This window comes from Microtus oregoni, unplaced genomic scaffold (assembly GCF_018167655.1).
Source record: "Microtus oregoni isolate MIOR12 unplaced genomic scaffold, Mior012 000607F_ref0000234, whole genome shotgun sequence".
NCBI lineage: Eukaryota > Metazoa > Chordata > Mammalia > Rodentia > Cricetidae > Microtus > Microtus oregoni.
The window spans coordinates 17,054-33,956 of record NW_024545082.1 but is presented as its reverse complement, the minus strand read 5'-3'; the positions used below and the strand labels follow the sequence as shown (position 1 = coordinate 33,956).

The 16,903-nt window shown below is 46.5% G+C and overlaps 1 long non-coding RNA gene and 1 pseudogene across 1 annotated transcript; one reads left to right on the top strand and one right to left on the bottom strand.

Moving 5' to 3' along the window:
• Positions 1-640: 640 nt before the first annotated feature.
• Positions 641-3,334, bottom strand: LOC121445785 (annotated as a pseudogene).
• A 108-nt stretch (positions 3,335-3,442) lies between these two features.
• Positions 3,443-16,264, top strand: LOC121445784. Its single transcript, XR_005974005.1, has 3 exons — positions 3,443-3,570; positions 5,142-5,205; positions 16,109-16,264. It is a non-coding gene; the product is annotated as an uncharacterized LOC121445784 (long non-coding RNA).
• Positions 16,265-16,903: the final 639 nt, after the last annotated feature.

The window sequence follows — 16,903 nt, the reverse complement described above, 5'->3', positions numbered from 1 at the left end:
ACTAAAACCCTCCTCTTATCTCAGAGAGAAATCAGGATAGAAGGATGGGAGTTTACAAAGCAAGTTTCAGGACAGCCCAGAAGCTGTTACACAGAGAAACCTGTCTCATAAAATAAGAAGAAAAAAAAAAAGAGGAAAAAAATGGATAGAAGGTGACTTGGCTAGAGGGGAAAATAATATTTGAGTTGAAATTTTAAGGGAGTCAATTAGCCACAATTCAAGGTACATTAAGTCCCTGGGTCAGCAATCTTTACAAACTCAGTCCCCTGTCAGTCAAATAGGATGATACAATCGATACCAGTAAGAACTCAATAAAATCCAGACTATCTGCTTCAAATGTGCCTAAAAGAAAACTAGGATTTTTTTTCTTTGCTTATTTTTTGAGACAGCAAGCTTTCTCTGTGTAACAGCCCTGGCTGTCCTGGAACTCACACTGTAGACCAAGCTGGCCTCAAACTCACCTGCCTCTGCTTCCTAAGTGCTGGGATTAAGGCATGCACTACCACTAACTGTCTGAAACTAGAATTTTTAAATATTCTTCTTCAGGTCTTGTAAGATAGGCTCACACCTAACTCATCTCTGTACCTGACATAGCACCCGTGCAGAGGTATGACAGTCCCGCTCAGCCAGAACCCCTCACCTGAGAATGTTGATACAGCCATTGCCATTGGTCAGGAAGAACATGTTATTATCGTTATTCCAGGAGATTTCGTTGACCTCAAACTTGAACTGCTCTTCTGCTTTGGAACGGTGTGTCTTGGCATCAATAAAGGTCACAACGTCATCCTTGTTGCCCACAGCAATGGTCTGCCCATCGGGACTCCAGCAGATATTAATGTTCTCCCCCTGGGAACCCAGACACAGTCCGTCACCAACATCACCCTTGCCCAGCCTCCTCCAGAAGCTTATTCTGCTATCCTGGAAAGAAGATCAGAGCTATCTTCAGTGCTCACATCACCAGGTCAATGGACGGAAGCATCCACTGGCCAAATGGTAACTGTGAGTCTCAGCATTTGTCTAAAGCACCACACCATGCCACTCCCAGGTACCATTCTTGTCATCAAGAGCCAGGCTTCGTACGCTGAACACATGAAGTTAAAATGTTCAACTTCATTGAATCAAAAATGCCTTTTTTTCACACTTTACTATCTATAGTGCATTTTAAAATCTATCAGAATTTGTTGTGGGAGCTGGGTGGTGGTGGCACATGCCTCTAACTCCAGCACTCGGGGGGACAGAGGCAGGCAGATGTCTGAAAGAACAGCCTGGTCTACAGAGTGAGTTCCAGGACAGGCTCAAAAAGCTACAGAGAAACCCTGTCTTGAAAAACAAAGAGCACTTGTTTTCCAGGAGACCCCAGTTAAATTACCAGCACCCACAGTTCACAACCAGCTGTAAGTTCACTTAGAGGGGATAAGATGCTTTCTTCGGGCATCTGTACAAATGTGGTACACATTCTTGAAAATGAAAAAATACAGCCGGGTGGTGGTGGCACACACCTTTAATCCCAGCACTCTTGGGAGGAAGCGGCAGGTGGATCTCTGTGAGTTCAACGTCAGCCTGGTCGACATAAGCTAGTTCCAAGACAGGTTCCAAAGCTAAAGAGAAACCCTACCTCAAAAAACCAAATAATAATAATAACAAAAATGCTTCTGAAAGAAAATTTTAAATGACCTCTTGGAGTCAATTATGATAGCTCAAGATTTACAGGATACTATATGACATGAACAGTGTTTAAATGTCATGTACAACTTTTCAATTGCTTCTTCAAAACCAAGACAATCGGAGTTTTAGCCATTCTAACCTGCCAGAACCTCCCGAATTCTTCATGCCTTCGCACATGCTATCCCTTTTTGTATTGTTTCGACTGCTTGCCCTCTCACTCCGACCAGGAATTTCTACAGATAATCAAAAGTACTCAAATTCTATTCTTCCTTGTCTCCTCCAGGCAGACATACGTATCCATCCTGATAACCCACGATGTAGAGCGCTAGCTACAAAGAACATAGTAAATGGTTGCTGACAATTACCCTAGCTTTCCCACCTAAAGCTCCTCGTTCCAAGGTTACCTTTGGTATTCACGGTGGCAATGCATTTTGTAGTCCTCACATCCCAGATGCGAATGGTTTTATCTCCAGACGCTGTGACAAAGAGGTCAGGGTTGCTTGGATGCCAGCAAAGCTGGTCCACGCTATCTCCATGTCCCCGGTAGTTGTTTTCTTTGACCTGAAAAGAACCCAGATGCCACTTCACACAGATGTACATGCCTCCACCTGCAACCTAGCTTAATCCAGCCCTTCCGAAACTTCTGCCCCTGTGAACTGCTCTGAGCTTCGACACTCACCCTTACTCTTGCCCTTCCTGCCCTCCCTATTTTCTTTTCTACCACCACCATCATCCCAATCCACCTGTCCATTCCCAAAGTCTGTGCTATCATTTTCTTTTTTTAAAAATATTTTTGTCTTATGTGCATTGGTGTTTTGCCTGCATATATGTCTGTGTGATGATGCCGGATCCGATGGAACTGTCGTTAAAGACAGTTGTGGCTGCCATGTGGGAGATGGAAACGGAACCCAGGTCTTCTGGAAGAGGCAGCTAGTGCTCTTAACCGCTGAGCCATCTCTCCAACCCCGTGCTATCATGTTCAGATAAAACCTACTCGACACCCTTAGGGACTCTACCACTCCATCAATTCCCAGCCACTCCCCGTCAGGGATTCCTTCCCAGGGCTCTTGGAGACCCTCACCACTCTCAGCCAATTGATTCAACTTCCCTAGCTCACAATCCCTTCGCCACACCTCTTTACTGCCACTAGGTTCATACTCAGCTCTCCTCCAGGCGGCCTCACCCCACTCGTTCCCCCCAACTCTTCCAGCCCCATCACACTCTTCCTCATTACCACCACCGACAGGTCACGCTCCTCTCCATTCCTCTGCCCCCTCCTGCAACCTCTTCCCGGCCAGAGCTAAGCCCTACAAGCTCACCAGTCGGTCCTTCTCCAGCAAGAACACGCTGGCAGTCTTGTCGAAGGACCCCGAGGCCAAGCGACGGCCGTCGCAGCTCCAGGCCACCGAATGCACCTTGGCACTGTGCGCCGGGAACTCGCGCGTCTTGCTGTGGCCTCGGAACAATTCCTGCATCCCAAGCACGTAGCGAGACGGGCCACTGCTCATAGAGCACCAGGCCCACCATCGAACCGGGACCGGTTTGCGGGGGGCGGCGGGGGCCCGAGAATCGACGTGGGTACCGCCATGCCGCCCTCAATGCCGCCCCTCAGCAAAGATTGTGTACCGGCAGCTAGACAACTGGGCCTGGCGCCGCTGCTGCGGCGCATGCGCACAGAAGAGCGCTGCGTCGCTCGGCGCAGGCGCGTCTTACCTGGGGGAGGGCAGGACTACAAATCCCAGTATGCAACGGGCATCCACTTTCCCTTTTGGAATAGCAATGATTGGTCCCTAAACTTGCTTCGTTTGGGAGAGTTCAACTTTTTTAACGGTCTTCTTACCTGTTTTTCTAGTCTTGCTTATTCGAAGAAGAGAACCAAGATTAAAGCCTCCAGTTTACCTATCAGTAAGATACCTTTTTTCTTTTTTCCTTTTGTTTTTCCAAGGCAGGGTTTCTCTCTGTAGCCCTGGCTGTCCTGGAACTCACTCTGAAGTCCAGGCTGGCCTCGAACAGAGATCCGCTTGCCTCTTCCTCCCCAGTGCTAGGATTAAAGGTGTGCAACCACCATCACCAGGCTAAAAATATCCTTTTTCTTGTGTTGTTTTTTTTTTCACTACAAAACCCTCATCCCTCCCCTAAAGCAGGAGGCCATTGCTAGTACTCGCTCCAGGAGAAACGTTAGCTGTTTGTAAATGTAAGGAATTGATAAGAGGCATGGGTTTGTTGATTTGGGTTGGGCAAGGTTGCTTGGATGATTTGGGGTTTGGTTTGTTTGGGGGTTTTGTTTTGTCTTTTGGTCTTGGTTTTTAGAATATATTGCTCATGCATGATAGCAAATTTTTTTTAAAAGGGGTGAAAAGTAAAATGACCGTTTGTGTATGCCACATGCACCTCTCAGATCCTTATGTCACTCATAAAACAAAAAATTTCTCAAAAAAAAAAAAATCCAGCTGAAAGAATCAGTAGTGAGCTCCCGGGATGAGAAGAGAAGAGCTGCAAGCTCAGGATAGGGAGGATAGGGCCATGAGAGGAATATGCTCAACACATAATATATACGTGTGTGAAAACGCCCGTATGCAGCCAACTGTGGTATCGCAGGCTTGTAACCCCAAGACTGGGGAAACAGGGGCAGGCAGAGCCCCAGGACTCACTGGCCAGCTGTCTAGCTTCCTTGGCAAACTCCACGTTAGTGAGAAACCCTGTCTCCAAACAAAACTATCAACATGCCTGAGGACTGACCTCCATGGACTGCACATACACACAGATGTGCATACACACACCCACAAAGGCACAAACATGTACCCATATGTACATATATATATGCAAATTTTTTTGGCTTTTTATGACAGGGTTTATCTGTGTAGCTTTGGAGCCTGTCCTGAAATTCACTCTGTAAATCAGGCTGGTCTTGAACTCAGAGATCCACCTGCCTCTTCCAAGTGCTGGGATTAAAGGTGTGCTCCATCACATAAAAGAAATAAAAAGAAAATAGAGGAGGTGGAGAGATGGTTCTGTGGTTGAGAGCACTTGCTGTTCTAGCAGAGGATGGGTGTTCTCTCTCCAGCACCCATAAAGTGACCCACAACTCTTGGTAACTCCAATTCCAAGAGAGCTCCCTCTCTGGCCTCCACTGACACCAGGCTCCCATGCAAAAAACACTTATTTACACGGGATTAAATATTTTTTTAATAGTGGGGGAAAAAAAACAAGCGGCCTTGCAGAGGCAAGGCGAGCGGAGCGTCTTAGCAAGGTTTATAGCAGGATGCAGCGTTCCTTAGATAATTCTCTCTTTCATAGATATATACAGACTTTCAATTGTTTGGGGATTGTTTTTGTCTTTCTTTTTTTCCTTGAGAAAGGGACTTGCAGTTAGTTATAGCTGGGGTTAGCTCGAGACTCACTAGACAGCCAGAACTGACCTTGAACTTCTGTTCACCCTCCCTGCCTTTCTCCCCCACTGCTGGGATCCTGAGCAGGTATTACCACTCCACGCCAGGAGGGCATTTCCTGTGGGGATATACAGATGTCTCTTCTTCAAGGGTGAGTTTTAAATTATAGAGCTATATAATCCTTTATTCTCTTGTTTCCTTAATCAATTTATTCTCACAATAATGTGGCAGTGAATATCTTTATACAAACTTGTGAGTGCCACACTTTATTGGGGCAATTTTGCCAAAACAGTTGACGAGGAATTTCTAAGAATGTGTACAGCCATGAGAGGAAATACGGGTCCTGAATAATAAATGAAGCCACATGTGCATGGAGCGCCTGCTTCCACGTTCTCTTTCCGGTCTCATTGCAATCAGACGTGTTTGGAAACTGCGGGGATTTTATAGAAAATAAAGTGCCAAATGAAGTCACTGAGTCTTTGGGTTGAAAAGTATCTGCTACCTGATTTTTTCCTCTTTACCCTTCTTTTTCAAATATTTTTATGATTACATATTTTTATATTTTTGCATCCTTCTTGTGTTGGAGGCAAAGTGGCCTACTCCAAGTCACAGGACTAACATACGACAAAGCAAAGTATTCTTTTTGTTTGGTTGGTTAGTTGTTTGGTTGTTTTGTTGGTTGGTTGGTTTTTCAAGAAGGGGTTTCTCTGTGTAGCCCTGACTGTCCTGGAATTCACTCTATGGACCAGCAGGCTGGTTTCCAACTCACAGAGATCTGCCTGTCTCTGCCTCCTCCCAAATGCTGGGATTAAAGGTGTACACCACCACCGCCTGCCTGGGTTTTTTCTTCCTAGACTGTTGGGAAAAAAACAGACAGTCTGCTTAAACAACAGGGGGTACTGTGAGACAAGTTATCAGGAATATAATTATAGACGTGTTGTTCACAAGTTAAAAACTTCAGGCAAAGAAATACGACTGTCCCATAGAAGACAGCCTCAGTGTGGGAACAATTTGTTCCTTGGGGAAGCCTTGGGCGGGGGGGTGGTTTTGTATTTCAGCACGAGTCTTGTGGGTGTACTGTAACACGGGAGTATGGAGGTATCTTGCATCTCTACTGCTTCATCTTTAGAAGCTGTTCCCCAGCTGTAAGAATCTTTATAACGATAGGGCTTAAGGACACCAGTTGAAGGGTTAACCTGTTAGGTTAGCAATATCCTGGACAGGTTTACACACAGGAGCAAGACAAGCACCCAACACACTTTCAGCATTTAACTTCTCCTTTGGACAGAAGTCAGCAGTGTTTACAATATGAGCTAATCTTACCCAGGTGTTAGAATGAAAACATTATCATAGGGAATTTATTTCTATTTATTTCTGTCCTAGACTTGGGTAGTTGTCTTAGGTAGGGTTTCTACTGCTGCAGTGAAACACCATGACCATTTTAAAGCAAATTGGGGGGGGGGGGGGTCTATTTGACTTACACTTCCATATCACACTGTTCATCGAAGGAAGTCAAGATAGGAACTCAAGTGGCAGAGACCTGGAAGGAGGAGCCGATGCAGAGGCCATGGAAGGGTGTTGCTTACTGGCTTGCTCCTCATGACTTGTTCAGCCTGCTTTCTTGTAGAACCAAGACCACTAGCCCAGGGATGGAAACAACCACAATGGACCAGGCCCTCCCCCATCAATCACTGATTAAGAAAATAAAATGCCCTACAGGGCTTGCCTATAACCTGATTTGTTTGTTTGTTCTATCTTTGTCGAGAGGTTTTCTCTATGTATCCCTGGCTGTTCCTGAAACTAGCTCTATAGACCCAGCTAGCCTCGAACTCACAGAGATCCACCAGCCTCTGCTTCCTGAGTGCTGGGATTAAAGGTGTGCACCCACCTCCGCTACTAAAGCCTTATCTTATGGGGGGCATTTTCTTAGTTGAGGCTCCTTCCTCTCAGATGGCTTAGCCTGTGTCACGTTAACCTAAAGCTATCCAGCACAGTAGTCAATGCAGAGAAGACATAGTAGGAAGGGGAGCCAGCTTTGATAATACTTGGGAATTTTTGTGTCTTATCTGGAAACTGTGGACCTGGATCCACCTCTGGAACCCAGCCAGGTCAGTTTAATCTTTAAAGGATCCTCTGAATGAGTGATAGTTGCCAGAATCGGAGGACCTCAGAGGCTGTGGTCTTCCTTGCTTCCCTCCAGATCCCCTCTCTCTTCTGAGGTAGAGTGTGGAGGAGCTGCTGGCAGTCATCCCAGGTAGGTTGGTGAATGGAAAACTTGGTCTCTAGAACAGACATTCAACCTTGGGTTTGTCAGAGAGGGAGGGGTTTGATCTTCCAGTTATGAAGATCGCTGGTGGAAATGGGGACAATAATCCATAAATGGAGCCAGCTGCAAGAGAGGTGTCACCATCACCTGTGGCTTCCCTTAGAGGAGAGGGACCAAGAACCCAGAGGGGCTGGGTCCTATGAGGACAAGTCAGGAGAGAGAAACCCTGAACACAACCAAGAGCAGGGAGGTAGGGCATAGGGGGACCCACTATGGGTATGGGAAGGACTAAAGGTAGAGTCAGGAGCAGTAGCTTCAGGAGTCACGGGCAGGGGATAGATAGGGTGGCAGCAGAAACTCAGGGTCAGGGTCTCAAGCAGTATGGGGGACTTATTCTTCCACATTGCTAAGACCTTCTGGATACCATGTTTATGGTCTCCAGCAGCCAGAAAGGTTGTGTTTCCTAGGATGTCTAGCCATGCTCGAATGTAGAGAAACTACTCTGGGTGCCCAGCTCTTGCTGGACTAAACCCTGGCAGCAACTTCGATGTTGAGCAACCTGGCTCATGCTGTTAGATATTGCAGATGTTGGCATCTGGCCAACACACACTGAAAGCTGGACAATGGAGTTCCCTTGGAGAAGTGGACTCAAACTCGGATTTCCCTGTTTTGAAACCTAATTTAAAGTTTTGTAATATTCATTACAAGGGGAAGGTTGAAAGCATCAGTGAGGTTCGGTTTCCCAAGTCTGCCTAAAACTGGAGACGATCAATGGGAGCAGAGAAGTACAGGCAAGGGACAGAGACAATGAAGATAAAACTAACAAGCCAGGCAGTGGTGGCACACACCTTTAATCCTAGAATTCAGTGGTGATGGCACTAGCCTTTAGTCCTAGCATTCAGCGGTGGTGGTGGTACACACCTTTAATCCCAGCACTCGGGAAGCAGAGACAGGCTGAGTTTGAGGCCAGCCTGGTCTACAGAGCAAGTTCCAGAATAGCCAGGGCTACACAGAGAAACCCTGTCTTGGGGGGAAAAAAACACACCCAAAACAAACCCAAAATCAATGGACACAGGACACAGATTAGGGTGTGTGGTGGCATACCAGCCACATACCAGACTCATTTTTCCCACAAGTTCCCTGATTGGTGCCCCAGACTGGCCAGAAGTAAAAAACCCAGGCCTCCCTCCCCTCTCCTCTCCTCTCCTCCCCTCCCCTCCCCTCCCCTCCCCTCCCCTCCCCTCCCCTCCCTCCTCTCTCTCTCTCTCTCTCTCTCTCTCTCTCTCTCTCTCTCTCTCTGACAGTTTCTCTGTAGCTTTGGAGCCTGTCCTGGAAGCTCACCTCGAACTCGAAGAGATCTGCCTGTCTCTGCCTCCTGAGTCCTGGAATTAAAGGCGTACGCCACCACCGCCTGGCTATCCAGGTTTCTCTTACCTCCAAAGGTCCCAGATACAAGTATGCAGATGGACTCCCTCCAAAAGTTTTAAGGGGCAAGTTGGTGGGGGGATAGTCTGTTCGTGGGACTGAGGAATGTCCTCAGTGGTCTCCACTAGGACCAGGAACCCTTGCCTAGGAGGAGCAATACCTCAGGTATTGGGGTTTTCTCCCCAGGGATCTCAGTGGTACCCCAAATGTTACAGGAAGCTGAAGAGAGACCGCCCGAGAGGCCTGAACTAGTCAAGTGACATGGAGCCTTTACTTTCCACCAGCAGAGCTGTCCCCTACAGAGTAGAAGGAAACAGCTCTGACCTCCAATTTTCTTGAGCTTTTACAGGCAAAAACCATAATTGTGTCACTTACTCAGAAAGGCAGCTGTGGGCATCTGCAGGAAGCAAGCGAGTGCTGTTTACAGAAGCAGAAAGATGGCAGTTCAGGGTCAGGCTGTTCTCATAACCTTGAGGTCAGGGACACGCTGTGTAGAAATGTATGGCTGGTCTACAGGACCAGTTTACCCAAGATTTTAGCACTTAAAGTTTTTCTGAAGAATGCTTTCATGAGATGGGTGTTAACTATAGTTCAGCAACCCGCTACAGTTTTGATGGTAAAGCCCGGATTTTGCTGGAGACACCAAGACGCTAGAGATGCCTGAGCTATGGGATATCTGGCTAGGAGAGCTGCAAACCGGGTGTGGAGCCAGTCCGTGAGAGAGAAGTGTGTTGCAGGGAGCAAAGCTGGAAGGAGTTGGGAATCTAGAGTTTGCCCTGCTGGGTTCTGGCTTGCTTTGGTCCAGCGTTTCCTATCGTTCCCCCCTTTGCTTCCTTTGGGAATGATTATATATATTCTGTGCCATTGAATATTGAAGGTATGTACCTTAATGTTTGCTTTTATAAGAGGGTTACAGTTAAGAGATTGCCTTGAGTCTCAGAAGAGGCTTGTACTTTTAAACTTTTGAGACCGTGATAGACTATGGGGACTCTTGAAGTTATACTAAATGCATTCCTGTGTTATGATGTAGTTACAAGCCTATGGGGGCCAGGGAGTAGAATGTGGTGGTTTGAATAGGAATGGCCCCAAAGACTCATTTATTTCAATATTTGGTTTCCTGTTGGTAGACTATTTAGGAAGGATTAGGAGATGAGGTCTTGTTGGATAAGATGTGTCATTGGAAGTGAGCTTTGGGGTTTCAAAAACCTGTACCAAGCCCAGTCTTTCCCCCTCCTCTCCCTGCTGCTTTCAAATCAGGATACAAGCTCTCAGTGCCGTGCCTGCCAGCCTGCTTCCGTGCTCTGCACCATGATGGTAATGGACTAACCCCCTAAAACTGCAAGCAAGCACCAATTAAATGTCCCCTCATAGCACTTGAACAGTAATTAAGACGGAAATACTAAATGTCCATTTGTGAATCCCTTCCCACTCCACACCATCCTTATTAAAGACTACGCTAGACTCTTTTCTATCTCTTTGTTCAGGTGATGGGCCCAGGCCATAGTGAAAGCCCTTCCTACAGCAGCAAAGTCTATACAGCATGAGCACAGCCTAGCATGTGCTTTACCTGCACATGCTATGATGTTATACCTGCATGTGCTATAATGCTTTACCTGCATGTGCTATGATGCTATACCTGCACGTGCTATGATGCTATACCTGCACGTGCTATGATGCTTTACCTGCACATGCTATGATGCTATACCTGCACGTGCAATGATGCTATGCCTGCGCATGCTATGATGCTATACCTGCACGTGTTATGATGCTATACCTGCACATGTTATGATGCTACACCTGCATGAGCTATGATGCTATACCTCAAGTGCTATGATGCTACACCTGCACGTGCTATGATGCTATACCTGCATGTGCAATGATGCTATACCTGCATGAGCTATGATGCTATACTCAAGTGCTATGATGCTACACCTGCATGTGCTATGATGCTATACCTGCATGTGCTATGATGCTACACCTGCATGTGCTATGATGCTACACCTGCATGTGCTATGATGCTACACCTGCATGTGCTATGATGCTACACCTGCATGTGCTATGATGCTACACCTGCACGTGCTATGATGCTACACCTGCATGTGCTAGGATGCTACACCTGCATGTGCTATGATGTTATACCTGCACGTGATACACCTGCATTGCTATGATGCTATACCTGCATGTGCTAGGATGCTATTCCTGCACATGCTATACCTGCATGCACTATGATGCTATACCTGCATGCTCTAGGATGCTATACCTGCATGACTAAAAGAGCTTTTTACCAGACATCTGTAATGTGCAGGTATTTAACACCAACAAACTCTACCCCAGCCACTCTGCTAATATTAACACTTTAAAGACCACCATGGGCTCAGTAGAAGAGCACAGCCCAGTTTGTGTGAGGCTTGGGTTTGAGCTACAACAAAATACAATTCAAAAATATTTAAAAGAAAGAAAAATCATGAAGGTGAAGTAACTTGTCCAGATTCTTCCAGAAAGAGAATTTGAGCCCAGGTCCCCATCTCTTCCTGCCTACCAGTACCCTACCAACTGACACTCCCACTTCTCTCCCCACCCAGTCCCCTCCCCCACTCCACCTGACCATCTTCTCCACCACAGGATACCTTGCTGTGCTGCCACCTGCACATGTGACCCCACTGTACTCAAGACCTCTCCTCCCCCACATCTACCCCTTCTAGGTGCTCCAGCCACCTGGAGCTTTGCCTTCCTCCCCCATACCACCCACTGGCACACAGCATTGAGTTGCACATGCAAATCCCTCACAGACCCAAGCAGGCTGCAAGCAAACAGTCCCTCTGCCATGTCAGTGTGCCACCCACTGGGCCAGGTGTGATGGCTGAGCCTTCTCCATAGCACCCACCCCTGGGTGATTAATGCGGCCCATTCAGCTGTGGGAGGACCAAACAAGCTGAGGGGCAGGAGGGACAAGGTCTCTGCAGCCAGCCCCTGTGCTCACTGGGAGCTGCCCCACCTCGCTCTAGGGAAGAGAGTTATGAAGCATAACTTTCCCTCACTTCCCTGTCCTCTCAGCCCGCGGGAAGGGAACTCATTAGTCCATAGCTTCATGATCAAAGTGGTTCTGCTCCATCACGACTGGCAGGTTCAGAATAAGAAGTGTCACTTGGACCGTGCCAGTGTGAGGGGGAAAAGGCAACAGCTCATGTGCACATAGGTATTCTGAGTCTACAGTGAGCTCCAGTTTGTGGTTTCCCGGATCCCACCTCACATGCTCTAGAGACACTTACAAAAGTTCTCGTAAAAAAATTAAAACAAAAGGAAGCAGTTCATACCAGAGGCTTGTTGTTTTTGGATTATAATTGTTGGCCCTACATATAATCTTAACTGATTTTCAGAATAGTTTTGGACATTATTATCCAATCTATGTGTTGAAAACCTTGTGCCCAAACCATAAAAAGAAAGAGAGCGAGAGAGAGAAAAGAAAGAAGAAAAAGAAAAAGAAAGGAAGGAAGGAAGGAAGGAAAGAAGGGAGGGAGGGAGGGAGGGAGGGAGGGAGGGAGGGAGGAACACTTGATGCCCGCGTGCAATGTTAAGAGCTGGTGGACCTAAAGATGGGTGTGGTGACTTGATCTTAGTGAGGTTGAGGCAGGAAGGTCAGGAATTCAAGATCATCTATGCTATACAGTATGTTTGAGGCCAACCTGTGATGTCTGTTTTAACCCTTTTTCCCAAAAAAACTAAGTAGTGGGCCCTGTCAAATGGTAGGGCTTACAGAATGGAGCAATGGCTCAGCAGTTTAGAGGACGAGATGCTCCTTTAGAGAACCCAGGTCAATTCCCAGCAGCTCACAACTGACTGTGATTCCAGTTCCAGGGCATATGGATATGCTTGCAGGCAAAATACCCAAGTTTAAAAAAAAAAAAAGTGGGCTGGGCGGTTGCCATGCCAGAACAGCAACTGTAGTTCTCTGAGAGAGGGACGTCGGGATTAACACACAGCACAACTTCAGGTTATGCAGAGAAGCCTTTATTCCACTTTCTCACAGAGTATATATAGCCCTCAGCAGGGGAGGCCGAGCCAGCAAAAGCAGGAAGGGGTAAACATCTTTAGAAATATTGCTGAAAACAGCAGATTGTTCTTGTTTTTGTTCTTGTTTTCGGAACAACCAACCACAAGAGTGCAAAACAGATCAAGTGGGGGTGCGAAGGCCTGTCCTCAAGGGACCCAGCAGGCAGTGGTGTCACACACCTTTAATCCCAGCACTCGAGAGGCAGAGGCAGGTGGATCTCGGTGAGTCCGAGGCCAGTCTGGCGAGTTCCAGAGTGAGTTCCAGGGCAGGCTCTAAAGCTACAGAGAAACCCTGTCTTGAAAAACTGAAGAAAAAAAAGTGGGCTAAGCTGAGTAGAGTGATCAACATCCTGATCCCAGGACTCACGGGAGGCCAAATAGGAAGACTGTGAACTGGAGGCTACCCTAGGTTCTAGAGTGAAACCCTGATGCAGAAACCAAACAGAGTGTGCAGTCCCTAGGCTGTAGAGTAAGACCCTGATGCAGAAACCAAACAGAGTGTGCAGTCCCTAGGCTGTAGAGTAAGACCCTGATGCAGAAACCAAACAGAGTGTGCAGTCCCTAGGCTGTAGAGTAAGACCCTGATGCAGAAACCAAACAGAGTGTGCAGTCCCTAGGCTGTAGAGTAAGACCATGATGCAGAAACTGAACAGATATGCAGCAGAGTAGGTCACTGGGGCCAGCACCCTCAGAGGAAACTGGTGTGGTACTTAACAGACACTGGTCACTTCTTGCAAGATTGAAAAAGAACCCCAGTTACTGAACCCTTCCATGGCTTCTTGTCTCACCATGTGGTCCCTTCTTACAACCACTGCCACCATGTTGCCTCTGCCATGGTGTGAGGCAGGCAGGGGGATCCTCATCTGAGCCAGTGCTGTGCCAGGCAGTTTGGGCTCTCCATCCCCAGGAGTGTGAGCTAAAACCCCTCTTCTCTATGTTACTTTGTAAGTCAATTATTTCATTATAGCAATGACAAATGTGCGATACGGATATTCCTGTAATCAACAGAGATATAACTTGGCACGGCCTTGGTTTTGGCCATTCCAACTCAATTACTGGTCCGTAACTGACCTCTCCATCCTGCCGGCTTCCTACCAGTTAAGAAGAACCGCATGGTACATCTACACTGACAAATTAATAATTGACCAAACAATGAAGTTGTTCATCTCAATCACTAGATGTCACTTCCCTGGCATCGCTTCAAACCTCATTTTCCTGGCGGTTTTCCAGCAAGGCTGACTGGCCAGCAAGCCCCAGTGGGCCTTCCTTCTCGGTTCTTACTCCCCAGCATTCAGGTTACAGGCATGCGTGGCCATGCTCAGCTTTTATGTGGGTAGTAGGGATCCAAATTCAGGTCCTACTGCCTGTGCAGCAAGCTAATCCCCCAGCCTGTATTTATCTTCACTTTGCCACCAAGAGGGGCTCAAAGGCAAAGTTTCAGCTCAAGCATTGAATTTTACCTTAAGTCTTGCAAAGGTCTCTCCAGTCTCTTTTCCAGCTTCAGTTCTGTCTCCTCTCCAACTCAAGACCTTAGCAAGACTTAAGGTAAAATTCAATGCTTGAGCTGAAACTTTAGCTTCGAACCCCTCTTGGTGACTCAGAAAACAAAACACAGATAAAACGAGCCTTTACCCTTAGTGGGGACCATGCTGGTCTTAATAAATACTGGCCAAACATGAGTTAGAACAGATAAATGGTACATGGGACAAATAAATAGTAGCTTGCATCAAAGCGGAAATACTGTGGTAAGATTTGGACGCTCTCTCTCTCTTCCCCCCTCCCATTTCTCCCCCTCCCCTGCTCCCCCTCTCTCTCCCTCTCCCATTTCTCTTGTTTGTGTGTATTCATATCACAATTTTATCTTTTCTGTTTGTTTGTTGAGACAGGGTCTTTCTACATATCACTGGCTGTCCTGGAACTCATCATGCAAACTAAGCTGGCCTCAAATTCATGGGGATCCCCCCGCCTCTGCCTCCAGAGTGCTGGAATTAAAAGCATGCACCACCACACCTGGCCACACAATTATATACATTGTAGTTATTAAAAAACCCCACCGTCTTGGGGCTGGAGTGATGCCTCAAGTTAAGCGCGCTGGCTGCTCTTATAGAGGATCCAGGTTATAGAGCCCCAGCACCCGAATTACAACAGCCCACAACTCCAACTCCAGGGGACCTGACACCCTCTTCTGGCTGCAGGGAATCTGACGACCTCTTCTGTCTTCTGAGAAGGCACTGCACTCACTGTGGTGCATAAACATGCAGGCAAAACACTCATACACATTAAAAAGAAAAACTAAAGAAGCAGCTCTGCCATCTTGGCCCATTTTAATTGCTCCACTAAATTTTGATAGCACAGCAGTAGGACCGACAAAACTTGTCAAAAACCCCAGAGGAAAAGGCGTGTGACTGACATTACCCATAACACGGTATCTTAGGCTGCCAGGGAATCTTCAGTTGTGATATGGACTCTCTGGAAAGCAGATGGAACCACAAAGCTTTATACAGATCATAAATTCCTATGGGAAGAGATTAGAGGAACTAACAAAACAAGTCTCACAGAGCCCTGGGGCAAAACCTCAAAGACCCTCAAGCAGCCAGAGAATCAATTGCTAAAGCTGTAATAGACTTATTCTGTCATTCCCAAGGGGTTTGGGACCTCAGTGATCGCAGGAGGCTGGCTTTCTGTCAGGACCTCCTCTCCCTACATTATTAGGTTTGCCTCTGGACACCTTCACAGTTCCTGCTTCCCATCATTATCTTATTTGCCATCTTGGCCAACCGAGGCATTCAGATGTGACAGCTCATACTAAGGCCAATAAATGGCGTTACTAGTAAAAGAGACTTTTCATTAAGTGCTTGCCTACATTAACTTAGTTAATCTGCGTACTAACCTGTAAGGACAGGTACAGCTCTTATCCCACTTGAGAGAGAACACACAAGCCAGAATGTGCCAAGCCTGCAGACCTGAATTTGATCCCTGGAGCCCACACAGTAGGAGGTCTGACCTCCACATGTGTGCATACATGTACCCACACACAAAACAAATAAATCTTAGCTGCGTGGCAGAGGCACACACCTTTGATCCTAGCACCAGAGAGGCAGAGGCAAGCAGATCTCTAAGTTCAAGGCCAGCTTGGTCTACAGAGTGAATTCCAGGACAGCCAGGGCTATACAGAGAAATACTGTCTTAAAAAATAAATAAATAACAATAATAATCTTAAGAAGCAGTATCTAATTGTGACTTAAATTTGAATTTTATAGTTTTTCTAAGTTTAATTTTCAACTTAATTAAGATTTATTATTATTTTTTAAAGTGCAGGGAATGGAACTTTTTTTAGTGGAGGTGGATTCAAGACAAGACTAGACATCAAAATACCAAATGGGTACAGATCTAAACAGAGAATTCACAACAGAAGAATTTCAAATGGCCAAAAGACACTTAAGGAACTGCTTAACGCCCTTAGCCATCAGGGAAATGCAAATCAAAACGACTGTGAGATACCATCTTACACCAGTCAGAATGGCCAAGATCAAAACCACCAATGATAGCTTATGCTGGAGAGCATGTAGAGTAAGGGGAACACTCATCCACTGCTGGAGGGAGTGCAAGCTTGTACAGCCACTTTGGAAATCAGTATGGCAGTTTCTCAGAAAATTGGGAATCAACCTACCTCAAGATCCAGCAGGATGTCAATCATACCACAAGGACATTTACTCAACTATGTACATAGCAGCATTATTTGTAATAGCCAAAACCTGGAAACAAGCTAGATGCCCCTCAACCAAAGAATGGAAAAGGAAAACGTGGCACATTTACACAATGGAGTACTACTCAGTGGTTAAAAACAATGACATCTTGGGCTGGAGAGATGGCTCAGTGGTTAAGAGCATTGCCTGCTCTTCTAAAGGTCCTGAGTTCAATTTCCGGCAACCACATGGTGGCTCACAACCATCTGTAATGAGGTCTGGTGCCCTCTTCTGGCCTGCAGACATAGACAAAGACAGAATATTGTATATATAATAAATAAATATTTTTTTTTAAAAAATGACATCTTGAAATTTGCATGCAAATGGATGGAACTAGAAAAATTCATCCTGAGTAAGGTAAC